Raw genomic sequence first — 16,815 nt, forward strand, 5'->3', positions numbered from 1 at the left:
CAGCCGAGCCATCCCCCTCCACACTACACCCACGAGAAACAACAAGCACAGGTGGCTACCTGGGATGGGCCAGAAACCCTCCCGGGCACTACCAGTGCATACCCTGGGAACCAGGGCATTACAACCCCCCTCCTCCAACTCACAGGCACACGACAGGCAATGAGATTTATATTTATAGATTTTTTTGTCCATACTCAGATTCTAATTTTAATTCGTACGACAGATTTTAGAACCTGTTATATGGACAGAGAGATAAATCAAGCCCCAAAAAGTCATAGAATAGGAGACCTGGGGACTCATTTAGAAAACATGATGCAGGAGACATACTAAAAGTCCATGTATGCCCACAAGCTAAAAATAGCATCCATCAAAGAAAAAAAAAAAGATTTCTAAAACTGGCATACACTCACGTGGTTGTTTACATGTTTCACGATGGCTTAAATAAGAAAAAAAAAAACTGTATTCAGGAACCAGGAAACTTCATCCAACCTGTAGGTGCAAAGCATTCTGGGATATGTTGTCTTACTATTTTACCTCCTCCTTTTAGATAAAGTCAGACTCATTTTCAGGTAAACAGCATAAAGTATCTGACCGCTGATATGAACATTAAAGTCCTGCAGACTCATTTCAACCTGAACCTGAACGTCTCTCTTTGTTCACAACATGAACACAGAGTGTTTAGAATGACAGCATGAACAATGTTTGAAAGCGTCTTTTAGTCAGAAAAGTGAGCATGTGTCCCTGGTTGACTCATCCATCCTATCAGGAGGTCCCACCACTCCTCCAGGTCTTGTAAGAACCCCTGTAGGTCTCAGGAGTTTCTCCTTAGAAACCCTCCATCAGTGTCTACCGCATGAGATCTGGGAGGACTGGCAGGTGGAACCGATCCAGACTTTCTGTCCAGGTGTTAGTTTCTGAAGTGGTCTGGTACGGTGTCTCTCACTCCTCCCCTCCTCATCCTCCTGGTGTCTCTTGATGGCTGAAAATCTCCCCCTGTGGGGCTAATAAAGGGTGGCTATTGTGGCCAACTGTGGCATGAACTTAGTGAGGTCGTTAGCCATGCTCGTGAGATGCTGAAGGTCTTCCTCTCACTTGGGCTGTGGCAGCTGCTCAGTCACTTTGGCTTTGTTTTCACAAGCACATCATCACCATGACAGACCAGACCATCAAGTCCTCTCACATCTCTGACACTCTCCTTTGGAAACACTCTGGTGCTGATGCTACACCACCGGGAGGGCAGTGACACTGATACCTCCCATAAGGTGTGAGCCCTACGGTGTAGGACAAGGCATGTGCCGAATGCAGCAAATACAAAGCTGTGGGAGCCGACTGCGGGAGCCAGCCAGGTCTGAAACTGGGCAGTGTGACTGTTAAGTGGGTTAGCCCAGCCTAGCCGCTATTGTCCTATGGTTTTTCTGGGGTCAGGTTTAACGAATTTCATTGGGTTAATTCAGGCTACAAAATCAACCCCATGACTATTAACTGTTATCTAGTAACTCCTTGATGTCGCCCACCTCCTCTGTCCTATGGTGTTTTCTTTGGATGAATTCTGTTTGAAGCTCAGTCAGCTGTTAGTCCACTTTATTCACCTGTCACCTCTCCCTCCTTTAGGCATCCATCTCTAGGGATGGGAATTGTTAAGAATTTAGCGATTCCGATTCCATTATCGATACTGCTTATCGATACGATTCCTTATCGATTCTCTTATCGATTCTCATTGAGTGAGAAATGAAACAATACAAATGGGGTGTTTGCATCAACTCTTTAATATCTTCATCCTGAACAGAAGAAAAAAATATCCATGTAGTGAAAACTTTGCAAGCTGCAAGTAGCGCCAGTTTCATCTTTTGGTGTAAAATCCAGCCAAACTCTGAGCTTCTTCCTGACGCCAGGTTGAAAAGCTACAAAACAAATTACACCGGCCTCACACTGGATGCCCCTGTCTGGTCCAGCTCTGCAGCTCTGTCACTGACACAGCCTCTGTGTGTCTGCTGTCAGCTGATGGAGGTTGCCACATCTGTCCCAAATATAACATTAAAACTGTCCAACAATAGAAAGCAATCCAAACCTCCATCTCTGAAGAAAATGCATGTTAAAACCGTAAAAACCGGATTTGCATTTAAAAAAAACATGTCACAAACACATTGCCATTCCATCAACCCACGTCGGGTTCAAAAGAAGCTTGATTGTGCAGAAACCCGTCCAATCTGGCAACACAGCCGCTCCGGTCATAGAGCTTTGTTTTGTGCAATTTTGGTGTCATTTGACTTTCCTACAATGAGTAAGAACAACATCGTTCATTCTTCTAATGCATATAATGATTAGATCGCGCTGTTTATCATATATTCTGCCAGAAGAATTACAAAAAACAATATGAAGGCAAAAACGCGACAGATTTTATTTTGAAATCACTGTTTTAGGAACACGTGTCTACTTTCCATCTGGCACCGACTTGTTTCTGTTCAGACTGAAGCCGCAGGGCTCCGGAGTGAGGGAAAAAAGGATCCTTGCTGAAAGTTTCCGGTCCACGGCTCTGTAGCGGCGCCAGAGCGGACCGCAGCTGCGCTGTGCGAGTCCATGCGCTCCGCGCATGATATGTCGTCACGCATACAGTGGAATCGATAGCGGAATCGTTAAGGAGACAGCCAAACGATTCCTTGGAATCGAGACATGAGGAACCAGTTCTACAAAAGAATCGGTTCTCGATTCCCATCCCTATCCATCTCTCTCTCTGGTTTCTTCCTTTTAAAGCCACAGTCTTCTGTCCATCATCTCCTGCTCGGGTTAAATTGCTGGTTTTTCTCTGTTGAAGATTTTGCTGAGAACTTTGTTGAATTTAAGATACTACACTGAAGTTTTGTGTCATTCTACAGACTCCTGGGTCCTACTGTGTGTGTGTGTGTGTGTGTGTGTGTGTGTGTGTGTGTGTGTGTGTGTGTGTGTGTGTGTACCTGCTGAAATCTCTTCAAATCTTCTCACACACACTGTTCCAGAAGCTGCAGAGAGAAGAAGCTGCTCTTTGCTGGTCTCGTCCTTCAGTCTGTCTCCTTTCTAACGTCCAGCTCTGACAAACCTGTGGTGGAAATGTGAGGAAATGGGTTCTTCCTCTTTCAGAGAAATCACGTGTCCTGCAGAGAGGAGGAGGAGGAGGAGAGCTGACAGAGGAAACAGGAAGTGTGTGTGGTCTACATGTTGACTCCTGCATGTGTCCAGAGTGAGACGTCCTCATGTTCCAGCATGCTGCACTCCTGAGTTCTCACTCTGTTAAATACATGGTTTTATTCATTCATTTGAGTTTTATCAGTGTTTACATATATTTATATCTGTGTTTGAGTGTGTGACCTGTTTTCTTAAAACCTTTAGTGTTGGAGACACAGAGAAGGACTTTCTCTGTCTTCAGGAGAATAAAAACTGTCCTGGGAGCAAAGTCCTGATTGTTTCCAACCATCAAGAGATCAAATGTTTCTAAAACTCCCCAACAGAACAATGAAACTTCTAAATAGAGTTGTTGATCTCATAACAGCTGTTTCACTACATTTAACATGATGCTCTGCCTTCAAGGTTCTCTGACAGGAGAACTTGAAGCTCCTGGTTTCATCCTCCATCACATCTGGAGAGAGAACATTAATGACAGTCTGTCTCTGTCCTCCCTGGTCTCTACTGCTGGACCCTCAACCCAATGAGGATAGCAGGACGTCTCCTCTGAGTCTGGTTCTACAGGAAGTCTCCTCTGAGTCTGGTTCTACAGAAAGTCTCCTCTGAGTCTGGTTCCACAGAAAGTCTCCTCTGAGTCTGGTTCCACAGAAAGTCTCCTCTGAGTCTGGTTCTACAGGAAGTCTCCTCTGAGTCTGGTTCTACAGAAAGTCTCCTCTGAGTCTGGTTCCACAGAAAGTCTCCTCTGAGTCTGGTTCTACAGGAAGTCTCCTCTGAGTCTGGTTCTACAGGAAGTCTCCTCTGAGTCTGGTTCTACAGGAAGTCTCCTCTGAGTCTGGTTCCACAGAAAGTCTCCTCTGAGTCTGGTTCTACAGGAAGTCTCCTCTGAGTCTGGTTCTACAGGTTTCTTCCATCAGATCCAGTCTTTCATGTCCACTGTCTCATGTTGAATTGTTATTTTTTCTTTTTCCTATTAATTTCTTTGCTGATAAACTGTTGAAATTAAACTACATGAAAAAACAGAAAAGAAGTTTTGCATCACTCGACAGACTTCTGTGTTCCACTAGTGTGTGTGTCTGCGTGCTGCACATCCGTTCGTGTGTGTTTGTGCATGTGTGTACGTGTGTGCGTGTGTGCAGGCACGTATGTGTGTGTTTGCATGTCTGTGGGTGTGTGTTCTGTGCAAGCATGTGTGAATGTGCACACACGTGTGTATGCCTGATTTTGTGTGTGTGTGTGTGTGTGTGTGTGTGTGTGTGTGTGTGTGTGTGTGTGTGTGTGTGTGTGTGTGTTCCTCTCACTCAGTATTGAACCATCAGACGGTCCAGGTTTCCATGGCTCTAAACATCCTGTGTATATAACGGACTGTAGGGCGAACGGATTGTAAATGTGTCAAATAAACACTGAGTGGATCCGCTTCACTCGGAGTGGATTGTATTTCTGATCCGACTGTACGAGGTCGTCTATTCCTATCGATAACCCGCTCTGTGTCTCATATAAACAGCGGCTGACAGCCGGAGAGATTAACCATGGAATTAGTTGCTCCTCGCATGCGTTCCCCCGTACAAAGTGACGTGATGACGTGCGCAGTAAACAGGAAGCAGGACAGAAAAAAAAAAGCAGAAGTAGTCGACGGGTGTTGAGAAACACTTTCTTAACAAAAACAGAGAGAACAAACACTGGAGAGGAGAGATGACTGCAAATCCCTCCACAGCCAGTTGTTCAAAGAGCTTTGTAGCAGACTGTTAGCGGCCGCCCGGGTGGTGTTATGGATTAACTGGTTCCCTTGTTAATGAGTGACGGATTCCTGTAAACACATGCTGGTAGCAGCAGATGTTAAAATAAGACTGGTTAAAATAGGATTGCTGCTGCAGAGCTACACACCTGAAAGTTCCCTGACAGACTCTGTCCTCATGTCACAGGACGCTGTATAATCCACTTCACCAGGACCCTGGAGAACCAGGATTCATCCTGGATCGCTTTGTATGCCGTCATGTAACAACTGCCTTTAACACGACTGTTTTCAGTCGGACTGAAAGAACAGCAGGTAAACTGTTCCAGAGTTCCTGTTTCCTGTTCAAACAGAGTCAAACCTGCTGAGCTCAATGAGAAACTGTTCTAATGTCAGCCTCTGCAGGAACTCAAGCTGGAACCATCAAACATGTCATAAACACACAACTGCACTGAACACACACAGAAAACACAACAACCTCAATACAAGCAGTGTGTGTGTGTGTGTGTGTGTGTGTGTGTGTGTGTGTGTGTGTGTGTGTGTGTGTGTGTGTGTGTGTGTGTGTGTCCATACCTTTGAAGGACCGAAGTGTTTTCAGGTCAAGATGAGTTGAATTCTGGTCTCAATATGAAGTGAAAAGGTGAAAAAGAAGAAAGGAGCAGTCAGCAGTTTGAAATGAGAGGATGAAAAGTCTTCTGCTCTGTTCTGGAAGCTTCTCATCTTCTTTCCCTCATGAGGAAATGTTTTCTCCCCCTTCAGAGAAATCAGGTGTCCTGCAGAGCGCTGGAGGAAGGAGGGCTGAGAGGGGAACCAGGGCGGGACTTCCTGTGTCTGTGGTCTGCTTCTCAACAACAGTCGCCGTGACCTGAACGTGCACTCACTTCTGCTTCTCAGCACAAACCACAGCAGACCAACACACACACAGTTCACACAGCTTCAGCTCTCTCAGCTCAGCCTCTGCTCTGATCAATAAAACTATCTGTTGACAAGGATTATTCCTGTATAAATTAGTAAATATGTATGATTTCACTCAGGAAGCGTCAGAAGGGGAGATCTGTCATGCCCTGTGCCCCTGCCACCTGATGGGGGCGCTCGGGTCCTTCTTGTGTTCGTCTGCCACAGGCGCCAACCTCCGCTCATACATCATGAAGATAATGCGGAAGTGCAAAAAAGCTGTAATTCCGGAGAGATTCCAGCAGGGGGCGATGATGCTGGTTTCAAAAAGAGCCCCGGTCTCATTGGAACCATTCAAAAAGGCCGATTTTCAGAGTGCAAAAAACATATAAAGCGCCCAGTTTCAGGACATATTTTGGTCTCCATCACTAGTTTCTATAACCTGCTGCTTCACCAGACTCTGATTTTCACATAAATCATCTGTTGATTTTATATTACGAGTTAAAGTTTTGCATAAATCGCCTTATCACAGCGCCTCCTCTGTCCACGTGATGCGGTCACGTGACGGGCTGGACCAATCACATTTACATCTGGTTTCAAATATTCAGTGTGGAGACGTCCTGCTGGACTCGCTTGTCGTCTTCAGAACGGCGGTTGAGAACTCTATGGGTGATGTCACGAAAGGCCTGTCCATTTATTTACTGTCTGTGGTCTGCCCTCATGTTCTCCTGCCTCCCTCGTTGCCTCCCTAAGGAGTATCACCTGTCCTGCTCTCTGTTTAAGTCTTGCTTCCCTGGTGTGTCTCGTTGGTTCCTTGTGGGTCTGTCTGCGTGCTTCCGTGTCCCTGCCTGCACCTCAGCTCAGCTTGCCTGCCTTTCTGGAAGTAAAAAAACTTCGAACTCTGCCTGACTGCCTGCGCGTGGGTCCTTCCATCTCACACCCATGACAAGATCGTAGACAATGAATATGTATAAAACTTCTGAACAGAAACTGTTGTGTGTGGATCAGCTGAAAGCCGACCTGTCCACTCCCTCCTCATAAACCTCCCTGATTGGCTGAAGAGCTCCGACTGGCCAAGGTGTTGATGCCATCTCAACTGTCAGTGCTGGAGACATGAATATATGTCAGTGAAATATATTCACTACATATGACATTGACATTTCTTCACGTTCTGTGTCAGTTAAATATATTTACTTGATACATCAGTGAAATATTTTCACTATATGACAGTGAAATACATTAACTATATATGACAGTGAAATATATTCACTACATATGACAGTTAAATATGTTTACTATGTATGACAGTGAAATATATTCACTATATATGACAGTTAAATATGTTTACTATATATGACAGAGACATATATTCACTATATATGACAGTGAAATATATTCACTACATATGACAGTTAAATATGTTTACTATGTATGACAGTGAATATATATTCACTATATATGACAGTTAAATATATTCACTATATATGACAGTTAAATGTTTACTATATATGGCTGTGAAATATATTCACTATATATGACAGTTAAATATGTTTACTATGTATGACAGTGAAATATATTCACTATGTATGACAGTGAAATATATTCACTATATATGACACTTAAATGTTTACTATATATGGCAGTGAAATATATTCATTATATATGACAGTGAAATATGTTCACTATATATGACAGTTAAATATGTTTACTATGTATGACAGTGAAATATATTCACTATATATGACAGTTAAATATGTTTACTATGTATGACAGTGAAATATATTCACTATATATGACAGTTAAATGTTTACTATATATGACAGTGAAGTATATTCATTATATATGACAGTCAAATATATTAACTATATATGGCAGTGAAATATATTCACTATATATGACAGTTAAATATGTTTACTATGTATGACAGTGAAATATATTCACTATATATAACAGTGAAATATATTCACTATATATGACAGTTAAATATGTTCACTATATGTGACAGTGAACTATATTCAACCATCACAGAAGACTGAGGGGAAAAATAAAGAAACTTCTGGAGGACTCTGTGTTGTACAAGTGGAGGCAGAGCAGATGAATAATGAAGCTTTTCCTAATCAAAGCTAAACATGTTTTTATTCTGCTCTAAAGTGTCCAATCTGTGGACAAAAGTTCCAGAAGTTTGGAGATTTAAAAAAGTAGCTTGTATTGGCCAGAGACTGTAACTTCTTTCTACTGCTCCACTCTGGAGTCATTTCCTGGAAGACAACATGATGGAAAGGGTGACCTCCTGCCCCAACATCTGAAGGTCGTTGTGAGGAGTCAAGGTCAGAGTGAAACTCAGTAACTTCACCAGTTATGGATTTGAAAGTAGGAAAGTAGGAAAAGACTATGTAGTAAAACCCTGACCACTCTCCTCATCCATAATTCATTCTTTCCATTTTATTTATCACTGCAAACTGTCACATTTTTAATGGGCTAAACTAAGATCTAAAAGTATAAAATCATCCTGGATCATAATAACCTCAGGTCTGTTGTCTGTAACAAAGCAGATCAGTGAAAATGTGCTGTAAATTCAGTCAGTTGTGACTTTTTAGAGATTAAAGACTTCTTTCCTCAATAGTTGTCATTGAAGGCCCATCCAAGATGGCCGCCACACCGTTCACTGAGGAGTCTGCTCCGATATGTCTATGACAGAGAGCAAATCTGCTGGCCAAACAAAAACTATTCATGTGGCTGAACCATGCAAACTGTACAGTTTACACACTGAATTGTCAGTGTCCCTTGTCAGTACCCGATCCGTACCGGAAACCTGATTTGCACTGCACATGTGAGGAAAGTGCGTCACTTCCGCTGCTCGTACTTCAACGCATCTCACTGCATTTTAACCCCAAAAACAAAACAAACAAAAAAACTACACCATCCGTACTGCGCAAGTGCACATTTACTCCTCCTTAAAAACAACTTTATTTAAATAGAATGTTGACTCAAAGTCGTCATGTTCTCAGGAAATGACACTGGATTGATTGCAAAAAACAGAAGGGGATTTATTAATGTACAGAACATGAAAAGAAATAATGGATGCTGAAATCTGAGGAACTGGTGCCATGGCTTTACTGTCCTTTATTGTCCTAAAAGAAATGTCTTGGACAAAGTGCCGCATCAGGTCACTGCAATTTCAACAGCCACACAATCAATTCTTACTCCCATATAACCCATCAATACATGTTTAATCCATCCCTACAGTCTCATCAGCACTGTCTACTGTCCTCAAGAACCCACAAAGCATACTTAAAACGTCATCCAAACTATATAAACACAAAATACATCAAAATGTGAAAAAAAATACAATAATTAAACTTCAAAAATACTAAATATTGTAAAATCTAATAGTCTAAGATAAACACAATAAAGTATAATAAAAATCTTAAAACCTGTTGATTTGATTTTACTCCTCGTTCAGCAAGGGATAAAAGATCATTCATGTTTGTTTTATATTTAATAGCTCTGAAACGCCTTCCTGATGGTCATAGCTCATATTCTGATAAAAGGATCTGGGATGGATCAGTAACTATTTTATGAATCAGTTGAACAACACATCGCAGCACAACTTCGAACACAGGCAGTCGACATGTTCATTCCATTTAAATGACTTATCGATAAAAATGCCTAAATACTTATAGAACAGACCTGTTTAATTGAAAAATCATTTATTGCTACCGGTTCATGCATACAATCACATTTAGGGTCGAATATCATCTCTTTTGTTTTCCTTGTACTCAAAGTAAGATATACTGCAGTTCTTAACCATAGAAAGAACACCGTTCACGTTCACCTGCTGTGACCTATCAGTCAACACAGAAAATAGCCGTTTAATTATTAAGGGATTAATTTCTCATTTCAAAAGTTTTTGTACCAGCAGATGGGGACAAACTGTGTGAAATGGGATGAATAACGGATATCAAATAACATTAAAAAAAATAAAATAAAAATAGCACAGACTGCAGAAGTGACTGCAGCAGCCTGGGTTCCTCTCCTCTGAATGGAAGGCTAGAACTTCTCCTCTTTTCCCTCTGCCAACATATCCTGTAAAAAAAACAGATGATGAATGGCCTCTAAGCGCTATTTCCTTCAGTGAGATTTTCAGTATCTGTAATGACACAAATATAAGACTATACAGTTAGCATACCTCGTGGCATTTCTTTGTATTGCTCGCCACATTCTTGGCAGATCTCGATGGTGTACATTCTCCAGTACTCCTTCCTGCAATTTGCAGAGAATCTGCTCCATGTGCAAACACCTGTGGAAAGGGAAAAAAAACAAAACAAGAACTAGCTAGTGAAAAGTATGTGACAACAGCATTTATAATTGTATTATTTAATGAAGCACTGTGAAGCCACTTAAAGTGTCTCCTGAAAAGCCTTCTGAAAAGTTCAGTAGACACAAGGTCCCTCAAAGTGGAGCACACCAGAGCCAGTCTGCAGACCGCAGCGTCACCTTCACTGAGGACAACTCCTTGTAACATGTCCACCAGGACACATGATGGCAACTGTAAAATGTAGACGAGCCGACGACGATGATACAAAATTTGTACATTGAGTTGCAGAAATGTACACACTGGAAATGCGAAATGTACTGAATTGTGTTTTTCTTAACAATTACTTCACTCACGACACAATAATGCCGCTTTCCGCCCTGAAGCAGCTTCCTGTGGCTGTACTTACTAATTCAGTTATGTCCAGTTATGTGTTTCAAGATAAAGGAAATTGAAAACATTACCTCCAACAAGAAGTCAGCCTCAGCCTTGAAAGGAAAACATGAACACCACATTACAAGGACACCATCCATCCAAACCTATATAGCAACAGATAATCCCACCATCAACATTGTGTGGTTACATTTCTACACATGGTTACCTCATTGTTGTCCTTTTCCACCTGTTCCGCCGGACTTGGCAAAGGCTTGGAAGAGGTTGCCTTGAAGAGGCACCCTGAAGACAGGCTGGAGAGTTCCCTGGAGGAGAAGGGATGCTTCCTCTGCCCAGAAGGCAAATCGATGCCCATGCCTTTAAAAAGGAATATTGTGAATGCACTCCACTCGTGTACTACCTCTCTGTCCAGACCGTCCAGTCACAGGGTTATAGATACAGATGACTACAGTGAGCAACGTTCACTTGTAACTGTGACTATGCTGCCAGCAGGGCTCGCTTGTCTTTAGTACCAACCATACCCTTCTGCTCAGAATCTCTCCATCAGCTGGATGCACCACCAGTCGAATCGCTGGCATTTCCCACTAAAGACAAATACAATCCCATCAGGGCGAAGTGAGTCCAGAAAGAGGATCTGTCTCTCAGCTATCAATATAGCCTGTAATAGACAGTTGTTGTTGTTGTTGTTGTTGTTGTTGTTGTTGTTGTTGTTGTTGTTGTTATCATCCATGAAAACACATCACATCAATCTCGGTTATTTTCTGTCAGATTAAAAAAACAGGTTTAGAAAGACCAAGTGCTCTCACACAGAGCAGACAGTGGTCAGTTCCACCCGCCTGCCTGCTCTAAGCTGGAAACAGCAGGATGTCTTTGGCCCTAAAGTCATCCTACAGGCATTGTGTAACTGTGCTGTATCAAAAACTGCGTAGACACCGTCACAGTGAGCAAAAAGATCCGCGTCTTCCCCAACCAGAAGCCCTGGATGAATCGGGAGGTCCAGCACCTACGGCAGGAGAGGAACACCGCCTTCAGATCTGGCAACAGTGACCTCTACAGCACAGCTCGAGCCGGCCGGAAGAGAGGCATCAAAGAGGCCAAGGCAGAGTACAGGAGGAGGATCGAGGTCAACCCGGACAGCAGCAACAGTCGGTAGGTGTGGCAGGGCATCCAACACCTCACCAACCACCGGACCGACCCGGGAGCCGCGGATGGTGACCTCACGCTGGCAGAGGAGCTGAACATTTTCTTTGCCCGCTTTGAGGTTGCTGCACTTGACGTGGCCAACCTACCCCAGGCCCACACCGACACAGTGCTCCCCCTCGAGGAACCTGAGGTGAAGCGCTCCCTGCGGTCCATTAATTCTGGGAGAGCAGCGGGATTGGAAGGCATCCCTGGACGTGTGCTGAGGGACACTGCAGACCAACTGGCTGGAGTCTTCACCAGGATCTTCAACCAGTCCCTGGTGCAGTCCACTGTCCCATCCTGCCTGAAGTCCTCCAGCATGTCCCCGTGCCCAAGAAACCTCACATCGACAACCTCAACGACTACAGGCCAGTCGCACTCACCCCTGTGGTGATGAAGTGCTTTGAAAAGCTGGTCCGTGGTCACATCACAGCAGCCCTACCCCCCAGTCTGGACCCCTACCCCCCAGTCTGGACCCCTACCCCCCCAGTCTGGACCCCCACCAGTTTGCTTACAGAGCGAACCCCTCCACTGAGGACGCAGTAGCCACAGCTCTCCATGCCGCCATCACCCATCTGGAGCAGCAGGGGAGCTCTGTAGGGATGCTCTTCGTGGATTACAGCTCTGCATTCAACACCACCCTCCCACAGAAACTGGTGGTCAAGCTGAGGGACCCGGGCCATCCTCAGGCCATGTGCATGTGGATTACCAGCTTTCTCTCTGATCGAAGACAGAGAGTCAGGGGGGAGCCATCACACATCCTCGGCCCTCAGCCTCAGTACTGGCTCCCCCCAGGGCAGTGTGCTGAGCCCCCTGCTTTACTCTCCGCACACATATGACCAGTGGCGGCTCCTGACAAATTTCTCAGGGGGGGGCAACTGTTCTGATTATGACTAAGGTGACCTGTTGTATGGGAAATTGAATAGGCAGCAAGACTATTTCCACATCTTATTTTCTGGTCAACTTGCATAGCAATACCAAATGTAATGGCTACAGGGGAAAGGTCACATGTAGAAGTGTTGAACCAATACAATTATTTTGGCTCTACAAATGAAGATCTACAGAGAGAAACTGAATCAGTTTACCCTAAAATACCTTTGAAAATGAATGAATACATTTGTTTCGCCATTATTAATAAAGGGGACAACATATAAGTCAAAATCATTAAAGCATTTGTTTACAGCTCTTTAGTTCTTTTAACAACAAATTATTATGGGGTAGTGCGTTCAAATTGCTCAACAATGAACAAACAATACTCTATTTCTATAAACAGAAAATACAGAATATGTACAGATTATCATATGGGTAACAACATTTTAAAAGGTTTTGTGCAGCTCAACAAGCTTCAAGTGCAAATGAAAGTGCACACATTCAACACTGAACTATAAATGCAAGAGTAATATCTGGCCAATTGTATAGATTTGCAAAAAATAACATACTGCTTGAAAGCAGCATTTGAATGAAAGGATAACCATTAAAAACCAACAGTTCAACAGATCCACAGTCTCAGAAAATGTCTCTTGGAGGCTGTGTCTCTGCAGAACCTGGTACAGAGCACCACAGCAGCCCTTGAACTCTGGATTCTCATAGATGAGAGACAGTTCCGTCCTGAGCTTTGCCTTGTTCAGCATGGGATATGCCCTCACAGTGGCATTCAGAGCCTCAACAGGAAATGTATGGCAGTGCTGCTCAAACATCTCTGCCTGCAGCAGTGTGGCACTCACAAGGTGGTCGGTGAAGGAGAACCTTCGTTTGGCGTGATCCAGGATTGTGTTGCAGATCTCCCTTGACAGCTTCTGCTTCTGCTTCTGCTTCTGCTCTTCTCCCAAGGCCTTCCTTGGTCTTGTGGTTCCTGTCGCTACTTCCTGCTGCTTTTGAGAGGAGTCTCTGAGGGCAAGAAGATCAAGAGTGTTAGCACATGAAAATATGAGTTCCTGGTAGCATTTAGAAAATAGAAGACAAAGCTGATTTCAAAACACTGATATTTATGAAGTTATTAGTTATAATGGTATCTAGCTTTACTTTATGTATATACAGTCAGTCACTGAATTAGATATGTGGCACTGAGTGTTTTCAGTGAGACAAAAAGTGTATTAATAGACATAATTAAGAGAAAGGGACTCATTTAAAATACCCCCCCCCCCCCCCCCCCCCCATTCGCTTCCCGGCGCTGAAGTCTGAATTAATGGAAAACAGTCAAAGGACTTTAAACATGATCAAATTATTATATTTATATTATACTCTGAGTGTGACTGTTTTTCAACAGGTCTGGGTTAATTTGATGTAGTTAGAGTAACCGGCCAGTAGGTGTAGCTGCGCTCATTACATAGTCAAAGCAGACACCGGCCGGTACGGGAGTGCGCCGTCAGCAGCGCAATACGACAGAAACGCTAATACTGTTATGCTTGTTGTCGCTGTTTTTTCAAGAAAAATAAAACTAATGTTACATCAACAATCGACCTCATCGTTTTGAAATGTCAGGTCAGAAAAGTGATTATTATTGCTGTTGCAGTGGCTGGTGGGAGTGTATTGAACTGCATTATCCTGAAGAGTGCTTGTAACATTTTATGTTAATGGCGGTGAACAAAATATTAAGAACACCAGTCACTATAACGCACTCTAATATGTCACAATCACCTACCATCAGCAATAAACAAAGTAGAATTATCACCTTATTGACATCAGCAAAACTGAAAATGTATAAATTGCTTCATGCAGTTTTTATACCAGAGCTATTGTTTTGGAATGTATTGAGTTGCATATGTGTACCAAGTAAAATGGCCAATGACTGTATTTCTTTCTGACAAGGTTCAGCATTGAGAAGGATTGAACAATATTATTTTATCTTACCTTATCATTTGCACACTGCTTGTGAAGGTCTGGAGGGCACGCTTGATGAAGACTGCATCAATGTCCTTCTTCTGCAGCTGCTGGTACAGCATGTCAACGTGAGGCATGATGTGATGAAAGAGCTGCAGAAAAAAACTTAAAGTCCTCATCCTCCAGCATCCTTAGGAAACCAGATGCCTCCCCCACTGTGGTGCTGTCAAATGAACCCGATGTCCTGATGGATTCAAAACACTGCATCAGGTCATCAAAGTTCTCCTGCACAGCATTGACCAGCCTGCTGTTGAAGTTCCATCTTGTTGCTAAAGCTCTTGGCAGCCTTCTTTGAGCAATCTGATCAAGTATGCTGGTGCGTTTTGGTGACCGAGTAAAAAACGTTGCAATACCGCACAGCTCCGAAAAGAAAACTCTGACTGCTGGGATGTGAGAAGTGGCCTGCTGCATGATCAGATTCAGCTGATGTGCATAGCAATGCACATAATGGGCATTTTTAAAAAGCTCACGCACCTTCTGCTGCACACCAGCCCACTCTCCCCTCATCACATTGGCTCCATCATATGCTTGCGCAATGAGTTTCTCTCTGTCTCCTTCAGAAAAAAGGCCGCTCAGTCTGTCCAGAATGATGCGAGCAGAGAGCAGTCTGGACGATTTTCATCTTGCCATAAGTCGTCCAAAAGGGGCGTGACTTCATGGAGCACTGCCCCACGCTGATTGGACAATGACAGAGAGAGCCGCTCTGGCTGTCTAGAACTTGTCACGGCTCTGTAACACTGGAAGAATATGATAAAAAAAAATCCTCCTTTTTCCCCTTTTGGTGGGGCGTTGCCCGATCGCCCTTATGAAGAAACCGCCCATGCATATGACTGCACCCCCGGCCATCACATCAACGCCATGGTAAAGTCTGCAGACGACACCACCGTGGTGGGACTCATCTTGGGGGGGACGAGTCTGCCCATAGAGACGAGGTGGCGCGGCTGTCCACATGGTGCACAGACAGCAGCCTCCTCCTATACACCTCCAAGACCCAAGAGATGATCATTGACTTCAGGAGGAAGAAGACAGAGACTCCTCCTCTCACCATCAGCGGGGACGGTGTGGAGATGGTCGCTGACTCCCGTTTCCTGGGAGTCCACATAGAGGAGAACCTGGCCTGGAGTGCTAACACCTCTGAGCTGCTGGAAAAGGCCCAGCAGAGACTGGATTTCCTGAGGATCCTCAGAAAAGAGAACATCACACAGAGACTGCTGCTGTCCTTTAACCGAGCCTCCATAGAGAGCATCCTAACATCCTGCATATGTATCTGGTACAGCAGCTGCACAGTAGCTCAGAGGAAAGCACTCCAGGGAGTCATCATCCTACTTTCCTAATGACTGCGTGTGTATCAAGTCCTGTGCTGTGTCTGTGTGAATTAAGGGTGTGAAAAATAATCAATATTAATAGATGCATCGATGCGCACGTGGGCGACGCGAGTGCATCGGCTCATTCACTGAGTATCATGCAATTGACGGGCGAAATCTAGATTCATCTTGATGCAAGCGCCGTTTTGTTCATTGTAAACTTCACCCCATCTGGTTTTCCCCAGGCGCAGTGAATCCACCATCATTATATACGACGGAAGCCGTGAGGCACATACAGTGGATGTTCGCGCGAGCAGCAGCGAGGGAGATTTTGTATTTAATGCACCCGCAACGTTTAAATCGTATGTTTGGAAACACTACGGATTTGCAAAGAAAGACGGAAAGCTTAACAAAACATCTGTCATTTGCAAAGAATGCCGCGTTAAGAAGCCGCACGACAAACATGCAGACCAATTAACCACATCACCAAGTGTACCGCCGCCTCCCCGTCTAGTTCCTCGTGGGACACCGGAGATCTTCAACTAATCACCAACTGATCTTCCTGAAGAAAAACCTGAAGCAGCGCCATCTGAAATGCATCACAAATCTCCCCCTAGAACTGCCACCTTAACGTGGTGGGGGAGTTTGAGAGCCCGCATGATCCCAGGAGCTATGTTGCCCTGGGGCTTTATGCCCCCTAGTAGGGTCTCCCATGGCAAACAGGTCCTGGGTGACGGGCCAGACTGAGAGCAGTTCAAAACCCCCTATGAGTAGAAAAAGAACAAAGGTCGTTACGTTCCCCGGTATGGCGCAGCCGGGGCCCCACCCTGGAGCCAGGCCTGGGGTTGGGGCTCGTAAGCGAGCGCCTGGTGGCCGGGTCTTTGCCCACGGGGCCCGGCCGGGCTCAGCCCGAAGGGACGACGTGAGCCTGACCTCCGGTGGGCTCACCACCCACCAAGGGA

At 44.3% G+C, this 16,815-nt stretch overlaps 2 protein-coding genes across 4 annotated transcripts in view; both read right to left on the bottom strand.

Moving 5' to 3' along the window:
• Positions 1-16,815, bottom strand: part of LOC115382236 (stonustoxin subunit alpha-like) — an 829,400-nt gene that overhangs the window by 57,692 nt on the left and 754,893 nt on the right. The gene's annotated exons all lie outside the window — the stretch shown is intronic.
• LOC115382186 (NACHT, LRR and PYD domains-containing protein 3-like) overlaps positions 1-16,815 on the bottom strand; it is a 63,260-nt gene that overhangs the window by 16,177 nt on the left and 30,268 nt on the right. The window contains exons 1-2 of one of the 2 annotated variants that reach the window (XM_030083874.1): positions 5,459-5,597; positions 2,952-3,128 (exon numbers count right to left, since the gene is read on the bottom strand). The exons of the other annotated variant lie outside the window; for it this stretch is intronic. The gene's annotated coding sequence lies outside the window, so the exon portion shown is untranslated. Of the gene's footprint in view, positions 1-2,951; positions 3,129-5,458; positions 5,598-16,815 lie in introns of those variants that run through there. 2 annotated transcript variants of the gene reach the window in all.

The sequence above is a fragment of the Salarias fasciatus genome, chromosome 23, assembly GCF_902148845.1.
Source record: "Salarias fasciatus chromosome 23, fSalaFa1.1, whole genome shotgun sequence".
In the NCBI taxonomy this organism is placed as follows: domain Eukaryota; kingdom Metazoa; phylum Chordata; class Actinopteri; order Blenniiformes; family Blenniidae; genus Salarias; species Salarias fasciatus.